This window comes from Urocitellus parryii, chromosome 10 (genome assembly GCF_045843805.1).
Source record: "Urocitellus parryii isolate mUroPar1 chromosome 10, mUroPar1.hap1, whole genome shotgun sequence".
Classification (NCBI taxonomy): Eukaryota; Metazoa; Chordata; class Mammalia; order Rodentia; family Sciuridae; genus Urocitellus; species Urocitellus parryii.
Genome location: NC_135540.1, coordinates 43,036,556 through 43,061,507, shown reverse-complemented (window position 1 = coordinate 43,061,507; position 24,952 = coordinate 43,036,556). Strand labels below are relative to the sequence as shown.

At 33.1% G+C, this 24,952-nt stretch overlaps 1 protein-coding gene across 2 annotated transcripts in view; it reads left to right on the top strand.

Annotated features, from left to right (window-relative positions):
• Unc5c (unc-5 netrin receptor C) overlaps positions 1–24,952 on the top strand; it is a 354,227-nt gene that overhangs the window by 42,134 nt on the left and 287,141 nt on the right. The window lies entirely within an intron of this gene.

The following is a 24,952-nucleotide window of genomic DNA, read 5'->3' as shown; positions in this document are numbered from 1 at the left end:
AAATAGCTTTACAGAATTGTTAGTGATATTAGATAGTGGTGATTGATTAATGACATAAATTTGAAGTTCCTCTCAGGTTGATGTGAATTGATAATTAGGGGTTCTGATGAAAGAGAAGAAAATGACATTGGTTTCAGAAAACAAATTTACTTTGTTGCATTAAGGACACTAGTGAAAACTGTCCACAGAGTATAAGCTAAGTGGGGCGGCAGAGGGTGGGAACAATGTTAAATAAATGACCACAATAAAAAATTTGGTGGAATGGAAAGAGGTCATGACATCTGACGCAATTCTAGAGTCCATTAGATGGTTTTGCATATTCTTCAAGTAAAACGACATAAATCCCATGGTTGCTCTGTTTTGGCACCTCTTTAAAAAAGTTGTTCAATTTTAAAATTTTATTTGGCTTCTACTCTTCAATAATCTTCAGAAGTTCTATGTCCTTATGGCAGCCAAACAATATTTAGAAGAATGGACTAAATTTATTGCATTAGAAGAATATGTCAATTAACTCTAAAGGACAATAAGTTACAATAAAAATAAAATAAAGGTCAACCTATTAATGTTACAAAAGGAAAAGAATTAGCTATATTGTCTAAAAATTACAAATTTGAATAGGGAAAATATGAGCCAAAAATTTTTTCTGAATAGGAAGATGTGGAATACATTTACTGAATATAAATAAAAATCAAAAGAGCAATGGTTTTAATGAAGAAATAATGAATGTAAGGCTTGTCAGAATCCAGAATAACATCATTTAAAAATTCTGATATGACAAGTGTGGGTGTCTTTGCAGGACAGAAATTTTAAAGATTCTGATAATAATTAATGTCATTATAAATACTCAGAATAACCTGAAGTAAAATCTATACTTTTCTCTAATAGGCAATTTGGGGGGGGTGATTTTATTAAGTTTTTTTTCATGTAATGTAAATGTCTGCTACTATTGTTAATAAAGATATACATGTTAATCAACATATACCGAACACTTTTTAGGTACAGTGTCAGTCCTGTGCATCACACATTGCCACTTAACTGTTCTGTTTCAACACAAGTCTAGCACAAAACATTTGTAATTATGCATGTCTAAAGATGTTTATATGAAAATTATTATTTTTACATTACTAATAAAAGTTTCAAATTCGGTACTTACAAGGCAATTGGGCTGAGTCCAATCAGTTTTAGTAAAACAACCAATCAAACCAGGGGAAATAATGTTCTTTATTAAAGGTTCAAGTATAAATGCTTATTGCTGCTTCTCTCAAAACTAGAAAGGAAGAAGTATTAACACACTATCACGATAAGAAAGTGAAAACATAAATATTACTCAATTAACAGCCCATGCACCTTGAAGAAATGAAACAGTAGCCACTTCTTAGTGTTCTGATTTGTTAACATAATATTAAGGGAAAATAAATCTTTTTCTGTGGCGGCATCACTATAGCCTTCCAATCAAAGAATAAACATTTCCTCCCAAAGAGAAAAGGAAAAAGAAGCTTTAGTAAATAAACACAAACACACATACACACACATACTTCACACACATATATAATATATGTATGTATATATATATGTTAGTAAATATATATATGTTTATTTATAAATTTATAAATATACATATTTACATACACATGCTATTTTACATGGAAAAGGTCATTCATCAAAGAGAGAATATTTTTATCAGATGTGAATTCAAAATTGCCTTGAAGATGAATCCTTAAAAAGAGACTATAATAGACAATCCTTGTTCCTATTCATGTACCTAAGAGTTTTTAATTTGCCTTTATAATATTTGTATAAGTTATAGTTTGTTATTTTTAAAGTTATTTTACTTCAAAATTAACACACTTTAGCATCTGATCCATACATATGTATTAACAAGAGTGAAATAACTTATTAATTTAACAACAGTGATTGAAATTTCTGGGCTCATTAGCATGTGATAATACCAATATTTGTTAGGTGGAAATGACCTTTGTTCTGTGAAAGAGTTTGTTAAACTAATTAGTTATAAAAAAATGCAAATGGGAATGGTTACCATTCTTAGAACACAGACTTCTTTCAACTTTCTTAATTAAATAGTGAAACTATATGTCAGTTTAGTATTTATAAAATTATCCTTTTTGCTGACAATGAAAGCCCTAAATAATAGTATGTTTTTCAGAGTTCTGAGCCATTGACACCACCCCTAAAAAAGCACGTGGTTGCAATTTTATCATTATCGATAATGAAAATAGACATTTTTATTGTACCAAAAGCAACAAAATTGTAGTGTAATTTTCAGATTCCTGAGCCTCTAGCTAGTCTTTCTTTTAAAGAGCGTAAGCCTACATAGACCAGAGGGCTAGCTGTATAGATATGGCTAAAAAGTAAAATCTGATTTCACTGTCATCTATTTCAATCTTATAACCATAAAGCACTTTCCAAAAACAAAATTGAGGATGTTAATTTATACTCCTTTTCAATGCAAAATTGGAGCTGCAACTCTTCCAGTGCTTATGAGTACAGTATCTGAACTCCCTAAATACCTAAATTCTACAAATTTTTATTAAGACATAGGAAATAGTTTTATTCTCAGAGTTTTTCCACTAATGGTTATATAGTACTATTTAAACTACCAATTGAAGTTAGGAAGCTGAAACATTTATTTTTCTATGTTATAGCATATGATTTGCCCAAGGGAAAGAATATACCATAATTGTACATAAACCCAATCAAGGTGATATCAGTGAGACTGAATTTTTCCTCCTTATATAACCAGTAAATGAAAATTGCTCTCTAGTATTTCAGAAAAGAACATACTAAAAACTATTAGCTAAAAGAGCTTTCTGCCTGACTGCATTAATTTCCTATTCACTTCATTACATGGAAAGTTTTGATAGGGCTTATAAATTACAGCATGTTCCTAGCAGACTAATAGCTTTAGGAAGAACATATAATGGCTCTGCTTAATCAAAATAAGAGCAAGTTGTTGTTTATCCAGCTGAGAAACTTTGGATCAAGGGTTCTCATTTTATTATTTCTATGCCAATCAAGGGGGGGAAAAACCCACATAAACATGACTAATGAAATACCCATAGAAAGTTTAGGAAAATACCTTGTTAGTATGGCTCTGTTAGGCGGAGTTCCTTGGGAACCCATTCCATTCATTACCCAGCCTTTTATTTAGGACTTAATTTGGTACAGTCCTTGTGCTGTAAGCAGAAGGACCATCCTGGTGAGCAGAACTCTCAGGTCCCTGTTCTCAGGAAGTGTGTTGTCTGAACAACACTGATTGTAGACAGTAAGTCTTATAGGACTCAACTCATTTGAAACTGAAGGGCTTCTCACTGACATTCTTTTTAGCCTGTCAAGGTTCCAAGAATGAAACCAAGATGAACTTTACATTTATTTTTTATTAAAAAGTAAATCCTACAACACTTCTGTGAACTAGGTGTTAAAGGACTGGGTACTCTCAGAACAAACAAACAAAAAAAATCACCAAAGTTTATGTCATTTCTATTGAGTTTTCATCTTAACTAGGTTTATAGACTACCTTTAGTCCATCTACTATTATGCCAGACACTAAAAACATATGAAGTATTCAAGGGATGGAGGGATTCATCCTCATACGCTTCTGTTTTCAGAAACTCAGAGCTACACTTAATGATCTAGGACTGATCCAGTTAACCTTTCTGAAACAGGGTTCTGTCTCATGATGTTAATCTCCACAGCAAAGACTGTTCATTCACTCCTGTTGTGAATTCCCTAGTGCCCTCACCTTCTGTGTGTGCACACACATCCCACCCACTTCTAATTGGACATCACTATACACTTACCTTAATAGCTTTGGCTAATGTCTGTGACTGAGGCAAGAGAGCTTATTGCAGTGTTGTTTAGTTTCCTTAGAAGAGGTAACTGGCTTTAGGTTTCCTGATTGGCTTTTCTGCCTCTCCCTTCATCTCCACACAACTTCACTTCTCTGACCAGATCAATGTCAGTAGTTAGTGAATCAGTTATCTAAGGCTGTCCATCGACCTTTCCTTCATGGTTGATTTTGCATGAAAAGTACACAAGAATGAGGATTCCAGAGTAAAGAATAGTCCTGCCACCTGTCCTGGCCTCTGCTCCTAGTTAATCACAGGGGTTTCCCACAGTGGTAGAGGCTACTTGTACTAGAGCAGGACCTTAGAACACTTTCAAATAACCATAATAAGGCAGAAAGCCATGTGGAAACTTCCTGTGTAGCCTGTGAGAAGTAGTTATAAGGAGAAAATAGCAGTTGACTAGTCTATTGCTCTTCAAAACTTGTAATGATATCAAGTCAAGTTTTCATCTAATTACCCTACCTTAGACTCTGAGAAAACCAGGGATTTGGATTTTCCCCCCAAATTGGAAATACCATAATGAATGAGATCTGTCTTAGAATAAGAAGTATATTTTTAAACTATGCCTTAAAATACTTCTTTGAATCTGCATTTTACCAGTTTCTTGATAAACTATCATTTTCCTCCATTTCCACAGGCCCCAAAAGTTTTCATTATCAAAAGACACTAGCAATAGAGAATGTTAATTTCTTATCTTTTCTTGTTGTTCTCTAAGCAGTACTTTTTTGTTTTGATTGAGAAAACAGATTTTCTTCAGCATAAGAGAGCCAAGTCAGCAGTTGAGGTAGTGATTCTGTGTGGTTTGCCCAGCCTTAGAGTCCTCATGGAGTTTGACGTGTGACTTGATGTAAATCAACTCCAAAATAAAATGTTTAAGGGAAAAATACGAATTCAGTTATAATATCAAAGGACCCCTGGAAAAATATTTTTTCTATTCTGAAAATAGTTTCAAAGAAATAACATAATAGTTTTCCCCTTAGTTAATTTCACAAATATGTAAATATTAGCTGAAAGTTTAGGGTACAATCAGTGAAGAAAAGAATCTCACAGTTATGTGTTAGTATCAGTTAATATTTGTATTCACTTTTCAATTTTTAAATACTTTTACAAGTAGTATCTGATGTTTGCAGAGAAAAGGGAATGGTTTCATCATGTATCATTGTCAACTAGTCAGGGGAAATGTTTTTAAGTTTAGCCTCTTGCCTTCCTCTGCCTATGGCTTCCTGAATGGCTTTTCTCTTTGCCGACATAATCAATACAATATATTTCTGATTTGAGTTGTAAAATAAAGGATCATCATGAATTATCAGCAAAGTTTTGGGTCAAGTTAAATTAAATAAACCAAATGAATAATTATTCTAAGCACTGTAATCAAATTCCACAATACTACGAGAATTATAACCTACAGCTGTTGTTTCTTAATTCTAAGTTTCAGAGTCTGTGATATGTGCTTCATAAATTAATAATTACTTGAACAGCCTGACAGTATTTATTATTATCATCCCCAATTTACAGATGAGAAAATAGAGCAGTGAAAGAGTAAACTAAGTTTCTAAATCTAAACCCAAGTCTCAGATTTAGAACCCTGTGACCTTTTCATTATGCCATTTTATCTGATCACTATATGGAATGTTTGTAATTTATCAAATAATTCTATAGGAGTAGAAGTAAATGCAAATTGAAGTCACAATAAAATGTATAATTAAAAACTTGGAGAAAACAGGAAAGAAAAAAATGGTTTTAGTATAGCTTTGTTCTCTTGGCTGCATTTTAACTTTAATTAATAATATGATTGTACTGCTAATAAATACCTGTTTTAAAAGATAAATGAACCAAGTGGTTGAGTATTAAAGGATTAGGTGGAAAATGTCGATTATTTGTTTGACCTGTGTGGCTTTTCAACCAGGAGTATTATACTTAGTACATTGTCTTATCATTTTTATATACTCCCAGGAAACCTCTAGTGATCTCCACATGAGTATGGCCCATGTCCTCTTTATCTATATAATTCAGTACCATCACAGTGATTGGCCCATCTACTCACTGAATAAATTGCAGGTTAAGAAACATTGAATGAACACGGGCCATTCCAGAACTTAATAATAATAAATAATTTACCAAGTAAGCAGAGATAAATTAATTCCTCTTAAATGGCTTACGTTATATCTACCAATATGAACTTGTATTTTAAAAATAAGTACCCATATCAATTTCTTGTTACATGTGTCTTCATTGATATTGTCATTTAGTGTCCAGTATTTATGTCACTTGGTCAACTTAGGGTTCTCTTCAATACAAATAATGTCTGCACATGTTTTAGACCTAAGGTAACTAAAAGGATTCTTTCTTTCTTTTGGGTGCTAGGAATTGAATAAAGGGCTTCAAGCATTCTAAGCATGCACTGTCCCACTGAATTACAATTACACTCCCCATCCCTAAAGTGATTCTAGTGATTCTTCTGTTAGTGGCATACTTTTTTTTTCTATTTTTTTGTACCAAGGGATTGAACTCAGGGGTACTAAATCACTGAACCACATCCACAGCCATTATTATTATTATTATTATTATTATTATTATTATTATTACTATTATTTTATTTTGAGATAGGGGCTCAATACGTTTCTTAGGGCCTCACTAAGTTGCTAAGGCTAGCTTTGAACTTGCAACCTCCTGCCTCAGCCTCCTGGACTGCTGGGATTATAGGCTTGCACCACCACACCCAGTTTACGAGCATACTTTAAAATATTTTAAGGTTAAAATTTACTAATGATTAAGGATGGCCAGTTCACAATTTCCTAATTAAAAAATTAACAACCTATAGTTATGTCCCCTTCTATATTCTTGACATAAATAACACTACAGTTTTAGGTATGGTTGCAGTGTTAAATACATAGTTTTGCTTTTGTTTTTTAATCAGACACTAACATACCTTTTCTTGACCAATCTGGGTGATTCAGTAGTTTAAAAATGAGAAATAGTTATGTGACACTTTTGGTTAAGTCCTAATTTCTGAGGCTGAGAAAAAAAATGCTCTGAAAATCAGGAGAGAAGTAAAATAAATAGCATATACACTGTCAAAAGATAATGCCCTTCTGACAGTTGCTAAGTTTGTAAGAGTATATGCAAACTAATTTATATAGAATGGCTAATACTGTTTTGCTTCCGAATAAAATAGTCCTCCAGTCCTTAGACGTTCAGTTTTCCAATTGCAGTAGTTCTGCCATTAAAAATAATTTATTTAACTAGCATTTATTGAATTACTCCTATGTGCAATGTAAATGGGATAATTTATGTAAAATGTCTTGAAAATTGCAAAGTTGGATATAAATGAAAAGTATTGCTATTAATATCAATTTATGTTCCTGAATAATTTCTAATTTCTCCATGTGAAAATAATGTTTGAAGCCTAGATCCTCTGTCATTCATTAAAATTTAGTAAACCTTTGAAGTTGCTCATCCTTTTTCATCCTTTATATTGTTGTTGCTCTCTGGTTGAAACAGAGATTTCCATTAAATTCATAAATTAAAAATAAGATTATCAAACTTGACCACTAAAAGAACATGAGCTCCAGAAGCAGAAAAGGAATTTTAAACTCTGGATCTGCTTTCTAATAGCTGTTCATCAAATTTGGGTAACCATTTAACTTGCTAGAGCCTTAACTCTCTGTCCATAAAGTATGGATTTTTAACCCCTCTCCCAATTTACTCACTGAGATCCTTGTGATGGTCCAGAGAGATAGTCTATGTGGAACTAATTTGATCTTTTGATGTTAAGTACACATCAGTTATTATATTTTTATTATCATATATGCATCCTAATTCCAAATGTCACTAGTTTCTTCAGGAGTTTCATGACTACAGAAAAGGGATAAATGCTTAATTTGGTCTTTGAATTTATATATTCTTCCCCTCTGGCTTTGGAGGCACTGGTTTTCCCAATTTCAGGGCAGCCATTATATTATAGATCAACAAAACCTGACCTCTATACTGAGTATAATTTTAACTGACAATTGGCAAAGTTATAGATGATAAGAGGAATATCCTATTATTAAGAACTTTCCCAAAAGAGATGAGAGGGAAATATGTTATAGTCTCCTTTACACTTAAATTTTTTTAAAAATAAGAAATTATGTAGGAAAAGAAAATACTGAAGGGCTGGAGATGTAGCTCAGTGGTAGACTGCCTAGTATATGCAAGGCCCTAGGTTCAATCACCAGTATTGCAAAATAAATAAATAAGAAAAATAGAGAACTATAATTTCCCCTTCAAAATCAGCAAAATGAAAATGGATAAGGGGCACTGGAGGAAAATAAATGGACTCTTTCCAACTTAATGACCAGCTGACTTACATAAAAATAATTAGAAATGCCGGTATTATTAGCATTCACAACTGCACATAATTGTGTCACTTTGGCTTCATTTGCAGAAACATCACATATATCCCAATTCCAAATATTTTCTGTATATGGTGGCCATAAATCTGAACATGAAATATGACATCAGTTTTTCTTCAGTTAAATTTTTCAGTCAAATTGAAAGAAAGGCAATAATAAGGTTACTTCTGGGTAATCAGATCAATGAAGACTTTCACAATAAACAATGACTTTAAAAATTTTGCATCAATTCTAAATTTTGAGAGCACATTAAGACATTATGTGAACTTCTTCATTTTAAATTTTATTTTAAAATAAGTTTAATTTTAGCATTGCCTCTTAGAAACAGAAGACATCTCTCCTTTCTCCATTAAATTTGCTTTTTCTTACCTAAGCTTTACTTCTCCAATTTTGGAACTATGTTGAATGTGGGAAGCCCAGCTAAACAGACACATTTCCATGAGCTGCATTCCATGCACTTTCTTTTAATAACAACGTTAAATTCTGTTAGCTTTGCTAAGGACATGGGGAAGACAACAAATCTGAAAAAAAATGATCTCTAATGCCCTAAACAAATTCTGGGAACACCTTGGTTTAATTTTCTTGCAGCAAAAACCTTTGCAGATTTTATCAGTAGTATTTTTTTAAAGGTCTTGACATCTTTGAATGAATCATGAGTTGCTATTATTATCATTCCAGTTGAATGACAGAGCATAGGGACCCACCTGGACACTGTTACTAAATTATAAAAGGCTTGTTCTTCTCTCAAATATAAATAGATTTAAATTGCATTTGATTCACACTTTACATTTACCAAATAGCACCTCTCCTCAAGATTGTCCGGTAGATTAAATTATATTCAGCTAGTCATATTTTCTTTTTACTTACCAATCATATAAGTGATTTTTCTTTCTTGCCCTTTTCAATCTGGGGAACATTTTTTAAGAACCTTAGCATGAGTTAAAATAACTGGCTCTTGCAGTTTTAATATTTCTTTATTGAATTTTGATATCATAGTTTTGATTTAATCATGACATGTACCATATATTTGGCATCTTTGGCAGATTCAATTTTTTAAAACTAAAAAGATGGCATTATAATTGAAATAGAATATTAACTGGAAATAGTAGTAGAGATTTCCAATCTATCATTTGCCTTCATATTGTTTATTAATAACAGGCTTGGCTATTAGGTCAGAATATTTTTGATCAACTAGGCATCTATAACTTTGAGTTAGCAAATTAATGATTGTCTGCAAAGCTTTATGAAACAAGCAGGAATGTGTAGCAAGCTTTTGGCAATAGTTTTTAAGTTCCTGACCTGGCTTCTGGTTGCCTTAAAAACCTAGACCACTTTTGCCCAATAGTATATAGTTGGAACTGAATACATACGCACAATTTGAAAATTAAAAAAGAAGATTTATTGAGAAATATATAGTGTGCTTATTTTTCACCTTTTGTAATATTATTGATTTTTTTCTCCCAGGTTAAAAAAATGTTCATGTTTAATGAAGCTCATCATCTATTGTTCTCATCCAAGGAGTAAAAAGTGCATTGTTAGATAAAGGTATTAGAAAACTCTTTTTAAAAACAGAATACACACAATAAAACCTTAGTTTGAAATTCAGTGTTTAATAGTCTGTTCCAAATCTATATTTTCGACTGTCTTTCCAACCATGAATTCTGCATTATAAATAGATTAGTGTGCTCCCAGTTTTCCAAAGAAGTCTTGTAATTCCTGCTTCCAAGTTATATCCTTCTCTCTGCTGGAATTCCAGACACCTTACATACATTCCAATATGGTATAATAACCTCATCCTTGAACGTGTTATTTTACTTATTAGCTTTATTCTAATTTGGGATAAAAACTACTTATAATAATGTTGATTACCTTTACCTGTCTTAAATTTATTATGCTCTTTAAGTTTTCTATACCAGATATCCTATCTTACAATGGGTGTTTGATAAATAGTGTGAGCTATTCTGTAATTGAAGAGAGTAGTCGGAGTAAGCCAAATTAGAATTATATAATTTAACCTGACAAGAGTTATTTACTAATAAACATGCTTAGCTATCAAATAATAACAATAAGAAGTCCTTGAACAACTGCCATAATTAAAACATAGATGAGAGTGAGGTAAGATAAGCCTAAAAATCAGATCTGAAAAGTTTGTTGAGTTAAACACTGTATTTGTAAGAATTTACTCTGATGACCTCATTAGGTAATAAATTTGTCTTAGAGAAATAGTAATGTCACCACAAGAGTCTCCACTAATAACTTAATTTCCATTAAAGGTAAAGTTGAGATTCTCTTTTTTAAATAACATGGATTAACACTTATATTTTTATGTTTTGCCTTGAGTGAAAAAGTTCATGTTTGTGCATTAGGTAACAAAGACAAAACATTTAAGCTTTTTAGTGTATATTTTGAAAGTGGTTATCATAAAAACAAAGGGCAGATGACAATTCAGGTTTCTAATGATGGAAGAAAGTAGCCCAGTAACTGTGAATGGTTTTTGTTAAGTCGGTTCCATATTAATTTTAACAGAAGGCAGAAACATTTAAAAAAAAAAAACTATACAACAACATTTTGCAAAATGGTTATTCTGATTTTTTAAGTCAACAATGACATGGTAGAAAAGACATAATAGACACAAAAACACAAATAGTTATGAACCACCATAATCTAGGCTATTTAGATAGTATAAAGAAAACTATAAAGTAGCATAAAAGTACAATTCCTCCCCCACACCACATTCCTATTTAAATAGCATAAGAAATACATCTCATTTTACAATAGAAATTTATTTCTATCCCCCTCCTTTTATTTTTTCTCTCATGAGTACATTTTTTCCCTCATACACATACACAAGAAAACTTTCCTGTAAAATTTTGTGTCACCAATATTAAATAAATAGTTAAATATTAGATAATTTTTCAAAATTAATAATAGATATATGATATAGATAACTAATATACTATATTACATACTATATATCTAATACATATTACAAATGCATATGTAACTAATATGCTTCTCAAGTTCTTCAGATTATTTCCTTTATTTTACACATACATTTTGATCTAAATCAAAATTTTCTGACTAACCTTGATGTTAGCTAAACAATGCCAGTTACAGTGGCCTTACAGTGTTCGGACACATATAGATATTCAAATGGCAATTTCTGTTTAAAAAGAGAACAAATCAGTAAACTTTTTGGTAATGCCTTAGTAAAAACAAAATATTAATAAGACAAAATGCAGAAATAAAATCATTATTTATTATTTGGAACAGAACAAATTTCAATATTGATTTATAATTTTTATAGTAGTTTCAAATTATCTCATTTGATCTGTGGATCTTATATGGTAATTATCACATCTAAGCCTAAACATGTTTGTTCATGAGTGAATGAATCAGGATTTTAGTTCACTTGGTTTATTTGTTCGGTTTGCAGCACTGGGGATCAAGCCCATGGCCTTGCACTTTCTAGACTAGTCTCTGACTTATACCCACAGTACCTTTTGTATATCATGTTTGAGACGGTCTCACTAAGTTGCTCAGGCTGGCCTCAAAGTTGTTATACCTCCTGCTTCAGCCTCTTGTTGAGTAGCTAGGATCCTTTGTATTATCTCTGCACAATAAACTAGTGAAGTATCCCAGAAAATGTAATGACTGTTCTATAGACTTGTCTGACAGATAGGAAGTTTCTGTTTTGTTTTGTTTTTCATATACACGTCTTGAAAATGTTCATTAAAAGAATGTATTTTGCTTCTTTGCCTAAAACCAAGTGTTTCTTATCCTAAATTCTGCATTTTTTTCTTTTGCCAACAATGTGTGAATATAATAACCACTACAAAGTACTGTACCTTTTTCATCTTTAAAACAGCAAGACAGTACTAGAATGGGGAAATTTGTTATTTGTGCTTGTGATTCTTTTTGCCAATCACCAGTTAAATAATTTATGTTCATTTGCTTCCTAATTACATGTAAATTCTTAACGTACATCTGCTTTTATGACCAGTCATCAAAAAAATGTTTTAATTGAACTTATTTAAATTTTGGAAAGGGCCAATTTTGTGTGTTTCCTATATCATGTACTATCACCTTTCCATTCATTTGTTCTTTCTGAAAATTTACATTCAGTTCCTGGTCTATTCCATGCAGCATTAGGTAATTAGGTAAACTCAGTCCCTGCCATATGGATTCTTTCATCTAACAGAAAAACAGGTACGATATAAAAATCAAATGAATAAATTATATTCTGTGCTTAATCTAGTGCAGTGAAATGAGATATGCTTGGATATATAATTCAAGAGTTGTTCAATTTAAAACATTATATTTGTAGAATATTTTACAGTTTAAGCATCTTGCTATTTATCCTTTAACACAAATCAAAAACTTCAGAGACTTAACAGACCTCTTTAAGATGTTCTCTAAGTCAATATGACTAAATAACTAAATGTATTCAGAAACAAAATTTTCCCCTTTGCAGGAAAGATCTTGCTATGATAACTACTCAATGTGATTTTTCTTTTGCATTTATATTTGTGCTGATGTTCTAATAAGGTTTTGTTGAAGCAATAAGGTCATTAACTAAGTGAAGATGAATCTAATGTGTGTTAATTATGCTTTATTTCATAGATATAGGCATGTAGAATCTGAGTCATAGGCAAGGTGTTAATTATTTTATAACAATAAGAACAAATTAATAAAGGGATTCACACATTAATTAAAAGTTCACAGTGGTATTTGTACTCCAGATAAGCCTTGAACTTCAGTTTTATCTGTAAATATATTTTGAGAAATTCAAACATTATAGAGAGGTTATGTTTTAATGCTCTATTCGCTTTTTAGCTATTTCTTTAAGGACTTGTGATAACTTGCACAATTTGAATTTGACCAGTGCACCCCCCTTCCATCTTGAAGTACTTCTCTTTACTGCCATGAAATCCTAACCTGGTTCTTTCTGCTTGTTAGGTCTATGCTTCTCAGTCTCCTTTTCTGGTATTTTCTCTTTTTTGACAACTCTTATGTGCCACAGTCTCAGAACTCTGTTCTGGGTCCCATTTTCTTCTCTATGCATGCATATATGTGTTTGAGCTGTGTTCCATGCCTCCAAGTATCTTTGTAGGCAATCTCATTTGGTTCTCTGGACTGAAGTTTAATCTGTATGCTGTTCAATTCTAAATTCACAATGCCAGCCTTGACTCTCCCCCGACATCCTGGCTCATTAAATTAAATGTATATTCAATCTCTCCTCCTGGAATAGGCTTCTCACATGCAATCCTTTTGGAAACAGAATTCTTGATTTATCCCCCTAGTTCTCTCACCCCAAAACTTGTCTTTCACATCCCATCCCCATTCCTCCTTTTCTCACTGTGTACTACAGTCATCAGCATGGCTTGAGACTGATTCCTTAACATACTTTGAATCCAGCTACTAGCAGTCTACTATCCATACTTCTCTGTCTTATCTGCTTCCTTCCTGTGTAAGACTCTAACCTAAAGAATGGTAGTTTTCTACTTCTCCTGCTTCAATTCCTGTCTCCCCAGAACACATTCTGCACAGATTCAAGATTGACTCTTAAAATCCATACCAGGTCAGTGACTTCATTTCATGTGATTTTCTAATGCTTGAGGAATAGAATAGAATAATCACACAGAATAGAATAATCACTACTTATTGTGGTCTACAAGGCCCCGTGACATCTGGCTTTTCTGTACATCTCAGATCACATCCTCTGCCACACTCACCCAGGGTTCCACTGCCCTTCATGCTGTCTCTTACCACTTGGGGACCTTGGGTTCCTCTGCTCACAGGCCTGCATCCCAGAAGGTGAACCACCTATGCTTTCTTACTGACATTTACATTGCACCGTCCCTACCTTAAACCTCTTCCATCTTGAGAATCACATTTCTTGTTTTTCCTTCCCTTCCCCCTTTCTTTCTAAATTCTTTGATTTTGTTACATCATTTATAACTTCATCCCCATGCTGATTAATACAGTTTAATGTAGCAAAGAATAAATATCTGCCAGATTGCATGGCTTAGTCACATTATAATTTTTTGAACTGACGTTTTCTGGGGATACCTCTGAATCTGGGGAGCATGCATCCTTATAGGAGAGTGAGCTGTTGCTTTATCTGACATTATCTTTATCTAAAGTTATCTAAATATTTGAAATACTCTGTGCTAACAACTCTTGACTCCTCCTGAGACTGTGAATAGAATTATTTCCAGATGGCCCTGAAGTTTCAGCATATTGCTACAGTTAACAAAAAGCTTTTGTAAATGTTATATTAACCACTAAGGGGCATGTGCTACCATTAATTTGTGTTATGAGTTCCTGTTGTTAATGGTAGAATTTGCCTGAGTGTGCTTTTTCTCCTTAAATCATATACAATAATTAGAGTACTGGTTTCTAAGAATTACAGATACCAAAGAACTGACATGAAAGTTCTTTAAAACATGTTAGGTGTTCCTCTTAACAAAGAAATAATTTTCAGAATCTATAAAAGAATTATACTGTTTGAAAAAAAAAAAGAATTATACTGTTTGATCGTCAGGAATTTTTTTTTAATCTGCTAAAACAAAATTGGGAGAATTGAATTATTGTTGCCAAGGAGTATATAATGTGTGACTCATTTGTCTTTTTTTTCTTGCATTTGTATCAAGTAAATTAACACAAAAATCTCTTTAGAGCATTGTGTTTCTGTTTAATTGTCAAGAGTAAAAAGTGGTAATATATTGCATAGATGGCACTTTATTTTTCAAAGTTATTTATGATCACAGAAATTAAATAAATAATTTTAACATCAAAATTCCTGCTATTAACTTAATGGTTGTTTCCAGAACTTTTCCAGGATAAGATGTTTAAAAGTTCATTTGAGCTTACTGTAGTTTGAAGGAGGGTAAATTTCTTCATGGATTAGATCAGTGTATTGACCAAGGAAAGCAGAAATGGTATTGCCCTTGTTAATCCTAATATAAAACATCAGCAAAGTTTTGGAAAAACGGGATGGGATTTACTAACATTCTATTCAACCTACTTGCAAACGTTAACTTAAATGGAAAAGACAAACCTAAAATTATAATTACATAGCCCAGGAAAAAGAAGTTAGCCAATAACAAATTCAAGGTCATAAAATATATTTTCTGTTTCTTTATGAGAACCTAAGGCTATGGTTTCTCTTACTGCTTGCCAACTTTTATATGGTTACCAGGGTAACTTCCTGTTCTAAATTATGCTGTGTGAAACTTACATATATTCTCTTGAGTTAGAACCAAATTTAGATTCCATTTACAATAACTAGAGTGGGGTAGGAGGGAATTCTCTAATAACATTTGTAGTTTCTTAAAACAAAAATCAATACATGGCACATCTAACCAGCTCCTAAATCTAACCAAACTGGTTTCTTTGCCTAAATAAATTGGGAAAAAACCCACAATGTTTTATTTTGTATAAAAATTTTATATATGAGTATTAAAAGTAAAATGCAGAGTTTAGTGTTTATGTAGTTATGTTCTTTTATATCTCTTATGGCAAAATATGTGCTAGGGATTTATTGCCATATATGCAAATGGTAATCAATAGGTATAGGGTTATAGAGAATGTGCTATGTCAGTCTTTTAACAAAACCTTGCATTCAGGTATGAGAGATGGCTATTCATCAGTCCTCATATTATTCAACAAGCATGTAGTATTTACTACTAGGTACAAAGCAATGTGCGAAATATCAGGGATCCCAAATCAAATGTTTTGCTTACTCTCAAAGAGCCTAAAGGGAAGATGACAATATATAGATCAACACAGTACATTGTGGTAAGTTCTATAAAAGAAATGTTCTGGGTGCCAGGGACTTGGAGGGACATCTAAATCAAATGATGGATCCAGGATGTATTTCTGGAAGAAGAAATACATTAAAGATGTTTTAAGCCAAGGGGTAACTTAAGTGATTGGATTTGTATTTGGAAATGATAATTCTGGTAGCAGTTTGGATGCTGGTGGGAAGGAGTCCAGACTGGAAATAAGAATACCTTATACTTGGAAGACCACTGCGTCATTCAAATTTGGGATAAGAGCCTAAATTAAGTCAGTTATAAGAAGAATGTCAAGGAGGGATAACAGAGTATTAACATAGCAACAGTTTGGAGTTGAAGAATATTTGAAAGGGAAAGGACTGTTGATAGTGAATGCCTGTTTTATAAGTTGGGAAACAAAAATCCAGACAGTGATGCTTACATATATCTAAAATTTAGACAAAGGGAATACAGACTTTCATATTGTCAATGGTGAGTCCAGAGTAATTTCAGAAACATTTTATACCTTAAGGTTAATATAATAAAAAGTTCTGTAATGGTTATAAATTCTGAAAATATACATTTTATTTTATGTTATGTATATTTGACATTTTGAACTTGAACAAATCAGAAACTAAAAAGATAAGTCTGCTAATATTTTTTAAAAAATCAAAGCTGATTGAATCAGATAAAAGTATTTCAGCAAAAGGTTGCCCCTTAGGTAATCCAATATTTTTCAAAAAAAATAGTTTTCATAGTTTCTTCCCAACATGAATTTATAAATTTACTCCATACTATGTAACATTTTCTTGCATATCACAATGTTCTCAATTCTTAATGGAAAGATTAAGGTTGTATAATTAAAAGCATGGTTAGACTTGTTGATGATATGTTATTAGTAATACTCATAAAGTGGCCACCTGGTACAGCATAAATGTAGTTTACAGAACCCTATCTGACAGTCTTGACCCTTTTAAAATCATAAACAGGGTTTAATGGCAAAAGAAATTATAGGAGAAAATGACAAGAGTTGTTCGAAACGATATTTCATTTCCTTTCCCCTTTAAAAATGATAACTAAATATCAAGATATATCACACATCTGTCCAGCATTCATTTAGGGCAACATTATTTCATCAATATGATAACTATTCAATTTTCACATGCTTATTTTATAAGATACACAGAACAAAACTGAAGTATTCCACTAATTTGTGAGGAGGTGACTATCTTATATATTGTAACTGGTAAATCCCTTTGGTCTCACCAGAATGTCCATATGTACTTTGTTCTTAAAAACACTATTAAGTGCTTCACTTAGGGCACTGACCCTAGAAGAGCAATAATTTATTTATGTAATCATGACTCAAGGACTTGATTCTCACACACAATTCTTTCCTTCCTATGTGTTTGCTAAATAAATAGCTTATAATATTTAAATTTAGGTGTAACTTCAATTCATTTGGTATAACTAAAATACTGGAAGCTGTCACATTCCTCCTTAGTATAAGATATCCAGTAATATCCAGTGCAGTTTAGTGCAATGAGTTTTTAAAAATTATGAGTCTTCTTGGAAATTGATGTCAGAACATGTAATTAATATGATACTAGTTTCTACTAAGTGGAAATTTACATTTTTCAAATGAATTTTCACACTAAAGAAAGGCAGAATATAAATGTCAAATATTCACCGATGTATGTTTCTGAGATTCCTTATAGTAATTATGTTAAATCAGTCTCATGACATTATATAAACTAGAATGGATTGTATTTTTCATTGTTAAACATTTTTTTTAACCTAGGAAAAATGTACAGAAGGTGTTCTGGAGTTTAAAAATAGCTTTTTTAAAAATAATAGGAATTTGTTAAGTGGTTTGAATTTACCTTCAAAATTTATACAGAATCTCATCACCTCTGTTGCTTTAACCTTGATCTGAACTACTGTCATCTCTGAATTGAGCTTCTGTAATCATCTCATAATTGGTTGATTTTGTCAACAGACTAGACTTCAGCAGCAATTATTATCAACAACCTAAACCTCAGTGGTTTATTTATATATAAAATAAAATTATATATATATATATATATAATTTTATTACATATATACCCCATTCTAGGAACTGGGGTATAATATATATATAATTCCACTAATTTGTGAGGAGGTGACTATCTTATATATTGTAACTGGTAAATCCCTTTGGTCTCACCAGAATGTCCATATGTACTTTGTTCTAGAATGTTGCCTGATGTATTAGGATGTGAATGAATGCGCGAATGAATGAATAGAATGTTGTAAGAACTGTGTTGAGATTTTAGATATATAGTGTATAAATATAGATATAGATATCATGTTAATGAAGATTTTCAATATCTTGCAAAGGGTGAAGGGGCTTCTTATGACATCTCAGGGATCCAAGCTAACACCATTCACAAGATTGCCAGTTGAAGCAGGAGGTGAAGAAAGAGAGTAGACAATCCTGAATCATCCACATAAAAGTGACACATGCCACTATTGCCCACAATTCATTGCCCAACACCAGACAAATGACTCTCACCTAACTGAGAAGGTGCTGGGAATACACCCTCTTATTCAGGACAGACAAAAGAGACTGTATGTTACTGAGGACTAACAGTGTCTCTCATACTGATTGGAAAGATCCACTCCTTTCCTTGCTACAAGACAATCTCAACAGAGCAGCCAAAAATCATCATTTCAGTGTGTCAGATCCTATCATTCTCCTGCTTGAAAACATTGAATGGTTTCATATTTCACTCTGATGAAAAAATAGTCATTACTATGAAGCACAAAGGCGAACACATGTCTGCCCATGTGGCTCACTCCTGGCCTTCCTTTGGCCCAGTAGATAGGCCCTTCTTCATTACCCTGTTTTGTTTTTCTCCACAGCACTTGCTACTCTGGCACGTATTTTTGGTTTTGACTATTTATTGCCAATTTCTTCTTACTCAAAGGTAAGCCACAATAAGGCAAGGACACCATTTAGTTCACCACACAAACTCCAGTGCCTAGAATGGTGCCTAACATGTTAGAATGTGAATTAATTAATTAAAAAATAAATAGAATGTTCTGATAACTGTTATGAGTTCTCATTTCCTCTGTATAGTTAGCTTGTTTGTCATGTACTATTTCGCAAGAAATGTACTTTCTTTTTAACTCCTTCTTCTCTTTTATTCCTTGTTTCTTGAGGGTGCTCTAAAATGAGTCATGCAAGACTTGTCCCATGCTTAATGGGATCTGGATTGAAAACCCCCCAAAAATTAGAGATCATAGCCAACCTTGGGGCATAGCTACTCTACTGACAAATTGTATAGAAAAGTGGGAACCCAAGTCAGAATAGGCCTGATTGAGGTGATTGTTTAGGATGGCTTCTGTAAATTAAATTCATGAAGACAGAATCATAAATGGGTCTTTTTTTAAGCTTAATTATTTATGTTTGATGTCTGAAATGAGTAAAACTTATTAGGCTGCCATTTTATATACTCAGGTCATAGTCTACCAACTTAAAATTATAATGCTTATAAGCTTTTGGTGGGTAGTTGTCTTATTAGTATGACAAGTAGATAAAAATTCACATATATGTTTGTATACATATGCACATGTGTATTGGTGGAATTAAAGAATATGTACTTGTAAAATGGAAAGAGTTAAAGAGTGCATATTTGTAAAATAGAAAGAGTTAAAGATAATATGAAAAGTGCTGACTTGAACAGTTGCAAAATAAAGAACATTAATACCCTTTTTAGTTCACTTGACAGGAGATGAACTGTCAAAGGGAAGACAGAAGGGAGTCTGAGTGAGTTATTTGCTAGTGTGAGACCGATGATTTATTATGCCTGAATGGAACTTGAGTTCCTGGCCAGAGGATAGTCTAATATACCAGAACCAAAACCCAGGCATTTACTATTAGCAGGAGGTCTTGAAAACAAGGTAGCAATGGGCTGGTGCTTATAAAAGCCTGTCTTGTGGGAACTGCTAGAACCCCTGCTGCTGTTCCAGTGAATTCCATTGTTGTCATTTAAACATGCCCCCTTCTTTTCCCATCCTAAGCATAACAAGTAGGTTGTGTACAATGGCAGAAAAATGACAGTTGGTGGTCTTTGGGAAAATTCTCAACCAGATTCCATCATATATACATGCAAATGATAGCATCTATTACTCGTTTCTGGAAAAATAACAACTAGTGTTTTAGACAACTGATTCCTAAAGTAATAAGTATTCCAGAAGTAACAAACTAAAACCTATTGTATCAATCTCATATTTCCCAAGAAACATAACTAATACGATACACACACGTGCATATTTATATTTGCATGTATGTATACACTTTGTAAAGAGATTTATTATAGATTAAGATGTATTTATTAAGATTAACCATCATACCCATGAAAACTTAGTTACTTTTTCAGGAAGAAGAAGTTTTTCTGGGTGAAAAATATAGTGACTTTTATGAGTCCTTTAGGAAGCTAAGCTCTTCTTTGAGAACTTTTGTTTCTGCAAAAGACAGTTCATTTGTCATTTTGGGTCTTCCATTGGACATTGATTAGGTTCAGAACCACCCTAATGTTGTACATGTTCATTTAGGTAGCCAAGTGGCAATATTGTCTACTTAAATGAGAATATTCAGTTTCTCTCCTCCATTGTAATATATTCTATAAGGTCTCAGTTATGCACTCCCCAGTTTATACACAAAGGACTTAAAATCAGCATACTACAGTAATGTAGCCACGTCAATGTTTATAGCAATTCAATTCACAACAGCTAAACTATGGAACCAACCTAGATGTCTGTCAATAGATGAATGGACAAAGAAAATGTGGTATATATACTCAACGGAATATTACTCAGCTTTAAAGAAGAGTGAAATTATGGCATTTGCCAGTACATGGATGGAGTTGGAGAATATCATGCTAAGCGAAATAAGCCAATCCCCAAAACCAAAGTCTGAATGTTTTCTCCAATAAGGAGATGCTAATTCACAACAAGGTTGGGGGCACTAGAGATGAATAGTGTTACCTTAGATTAGGTAGAGGGAAGTGATGGAGGGGAGGGGAGGGGATGTGGGGATAGGAAAGATAATAGAATCAAACAGACATTATTACTTTATGTATATATGTGACTGTATGACCAGTATGGTTCTGCAACATGTACACTCAGAAAAATGAGAAATTATATCACATCTATGTATGATATATCAAAGTACATAAATGCATTCTACTATCATGTATAATTAATTAAAACAAAAAAATAATTAAGAAAACATAAGGAGAAACAAAGATCTCAGTTGTGGCTGTATGTTAGCCTCATCCAGTGGAGCACATTTCTTGCTTCTGGCCACAATCTTCAATCTTGCACCCAGGGCCCTATTCAGTGGTCTAAATTCCACATCATCTAAGCCCACATGGGAACAGTGATTACAATATTTTTTTAAACTAAAAATGGACACATAACAGGGAAATGTACATATAAAGGTAATGAGAGAGGCTATACACTGTGGCACACACCTATAATCCCAGTGGCTTGGGAGGCTGAGGCAGGAGGATCATGAGTTCAGAGCTAGCCTCAACAATTTAGCAAGGCCCTATATATGTCAGTGAGACTCTGACTCTAAATAAAACACAAAAAAAGGGCTGGGGATGTGGCTCAGTGGCTAGGTGCCCCTGAATTCAATACCAGCCCCCCCCCCCGCCAAAAAAAGAGAAGGTAATGGGAGAGACTATTATAAAATAGACACTAGTATTGCTGTATGTATATATGTGAGTGTATAACAAATGTGATTCTGCAAGCTGTACACTCAGAAAAATGAGAAATTATACTCCATTTGATTCAAATATATAATATGTCAAAATCATTGTACTGTAATGTGTAACTAATAATAAAAAGAATTACCCAAAAAGTAAAAATTCATATAGGTTTGCATATAAATCAACCTAAAAGAACAGGACTAATTCCACAATTCCTTCCTAAAGGTAGAAGTTCAAACCAACTGTGTTACCTTGGATTTTGGCTGTAAGAATCCATGTGCCTACTATGGACAGAATTAGATGACAAAATACAGATTGAATAAAGAATCATTAATGCAAATCTAGACTAAGGGAACTGATTTTGGAAGAACATACACATCAGTTTAATTTGCAACAAGGGCAAAGAATAGAAATGACCACTCCGACATTAGAAGGATCATCATCAGTATCAATACAATTGTCCCTAAAGCTGACAAGAAGGATGTATGGTGAAATTGAAGTGGCCCTGAATCACTGAAATAGGTGTGAGTGCATAGGATCTCATTAACTGATTAAGGAAAGCAGATGTCAGGTAGTGCAAACATCAGAAGAAGAAGGGTTGTTGAGTTGTCTTGCAGAAAGTGGTAGTGGGGAACAAGAAAAATGACAGTCTCTTATCTTTGTCCTGTGAGTCAGGAAGGTTATTGAAAGGCACAGAGAAGAAAGTCCAGCTTTCATTTTCAAGTGTTGCTAGAGAAAAAGAAAAATGGTGCTAGAATGAATGGAATGGTAGGAGGAGCTTGAGGAATGCAAACTGTAAGGGAAGTTGTCAATACAGAGAGCGCATGGTGTGAGGACTGAATACAGAGTTGTAATTGAGCTTAGAGGTGGTAGGACTGAGCTAAAAATCTAGAAATAACTTAGAGTAACCATAATAATTATAGTTAAAAGTAATAAGAACTTACTCTATATCATACACTCTTCTAAAACACTTTACATATATGAACTTAATTTGCATATCTACCTATAAAATAGGGATTACTGTTGGTCCCAGAGAGAGTCTACATAATATGGTAAGAGCCCCATGATGAATAAACACTAGAATTGGAATTACAACCCAGGTGATCCAGCTCCAAAACCTGTGCTCTTATGTGTAGGTTTGGACTCCTGATATGACTACTAAAGCTGTCTGTGTCTAAATGGGTATTGATGAAAATCATTCTTTTTACAAAGATTTTATTATTCTAAATTTAGGAAAGTTAAGAAATAACAGGTATTTGGTGAAAAAAAAATAGTGTATACTGTCTCCCAAGTGATCCCCCCCACACCCTGGAAACCTTCTAGGGAATGTGGGTTCCAGAGGCATCCAGCTCCAGCAGGCTGCCTTCTCTGTCTCCAGGAAACAATATTGTTTGAGAGACCCCCACACCCTCTACTGTGAGCAGTGCTTAGAATGGCTCCACCAGCTTCAGTGTCTCAGAACTTTCCCTTTCATTTTTTTTCTTTGATATGTTAATACCATCAATATGAAAGGTTTAAGTCTTTGGCTTGAGAATCAGGAATATTTTGGTACTGATGTCATGATTTGTCTTTCTTCTCATCTATAGAAGTGACCACTCAGATATTAGAAGGATCATCCAGTATTAGGACTATTGTCCCTAAAGCTGACAGGAGGGAAATTCAGTGAATTGGAAGCAATCCTGAACCCTTTAAAGAGGTGTGACAGTATCTAGGATCTCAGTAGTTGATAAAGGAAAGCAGATGTCAGGTAGTGCAAGTATTTAAAAAGGAAAGGTTATTAAGTGATCTTACAGAAAGTGATTTCATAGTTTACCCCTCAGTAATGCAAACTTATTTCCAAATTGTGGTCTATGTTTATGACACAGAAAGAACAAGAAAATCACTTAGTTAAAGGGAAGCAAGAAGGAACTTAATGTATGTCACAGCCTGTAGATGAAATTGTTCTCCAGTGTCTTAGAATTCAGCTCCATGCATCCTTACACATTATCTGCTCCTTCCCAAAATATATGATCAGTCTAAAAGTTGGCTTTAAACATTTTTATTCTAGTTAAATCAGCATTCTATTTTTCTTGCTGTTTCATTCACATATGTGCCTGTTATATGTTCATGGGTCACAAACTGTCATAATTTATATTCCAGATATGTCCAAATAAATGAATTGAGAGTGAAATTGCTTTTCCCCATGTAAGGGAAAGAAGGCATTTAGACTGGGCTGAAAGTCATGGATGATCCCAAAGAGTTACTTATTCTCTTCTAGCCTCTGTTTTCTTGTGTGTCAGCTAAGAATAAGAATAGTGTATACCTCAGAGGGTTATAATTCAATGAGAAAATATAGAAAAATCCTTACTGCAAGTGTGCTTTAGTTTTGTGCTTTCCTTCAAAGCAGCATTGTGGTGTTTTTTGTTTTTTTGTTTTTTTATTTTTCAAAGATTACTTGGGCCCTATATCAGGATAATTCTAACAAAGCACACATCTGTGCCCTGATGTGATCTGAACAAGACGTCAACTCATACCATTATGTACCTAGGGGTTGTTTTCATAGCCATACAAAGTTCTAAGAGTTTCAAAGTCCTGATTTGGTTGCAAATGGTAGTTTACTTTCAACATGTGTTTAATCTGTGTCGTGTTACACAAGTTAATACATGTAAAGCACAGATTAATTAAGTCCTAACTAAATCTTCATGACAAATTACAGTTCAGTTCTTACTGTTTTGTTCTGTGAATGAGGAAATGATATCTCAGAGAACATGAGAAACTTGCCCAAGTTCCCAAAGCCAGCAAAGTCTGAGGACTCTGAACTCTGGCCCAGCCTTTAAGTCCCAACCTAGACAGCACTCAGCCTGAGCAATTTCCATTTTATACAGGATTTTGAGAGGATTTATAGTTAATGTGAGACGTATAGTTCTTCAAAGAATATGAAGAAATTATTATATTTTGAAAACTATAGCAAAATGTAAATTTGTGTTTTTTGAATTTGGGAACATAATTAGAGATAATGAAAACATTCTCTGGAAAAACTAAGGAATACCCTTGTTTTAAAATATATTGTATTTGTTACATGAAATTTTATGTAATATGTGTAGTTTTACCCATAGCTCATTGTTGTCCCCAAATGATGATGTTCCTCTTAGGAGGACAAAGTACCTTGTGAG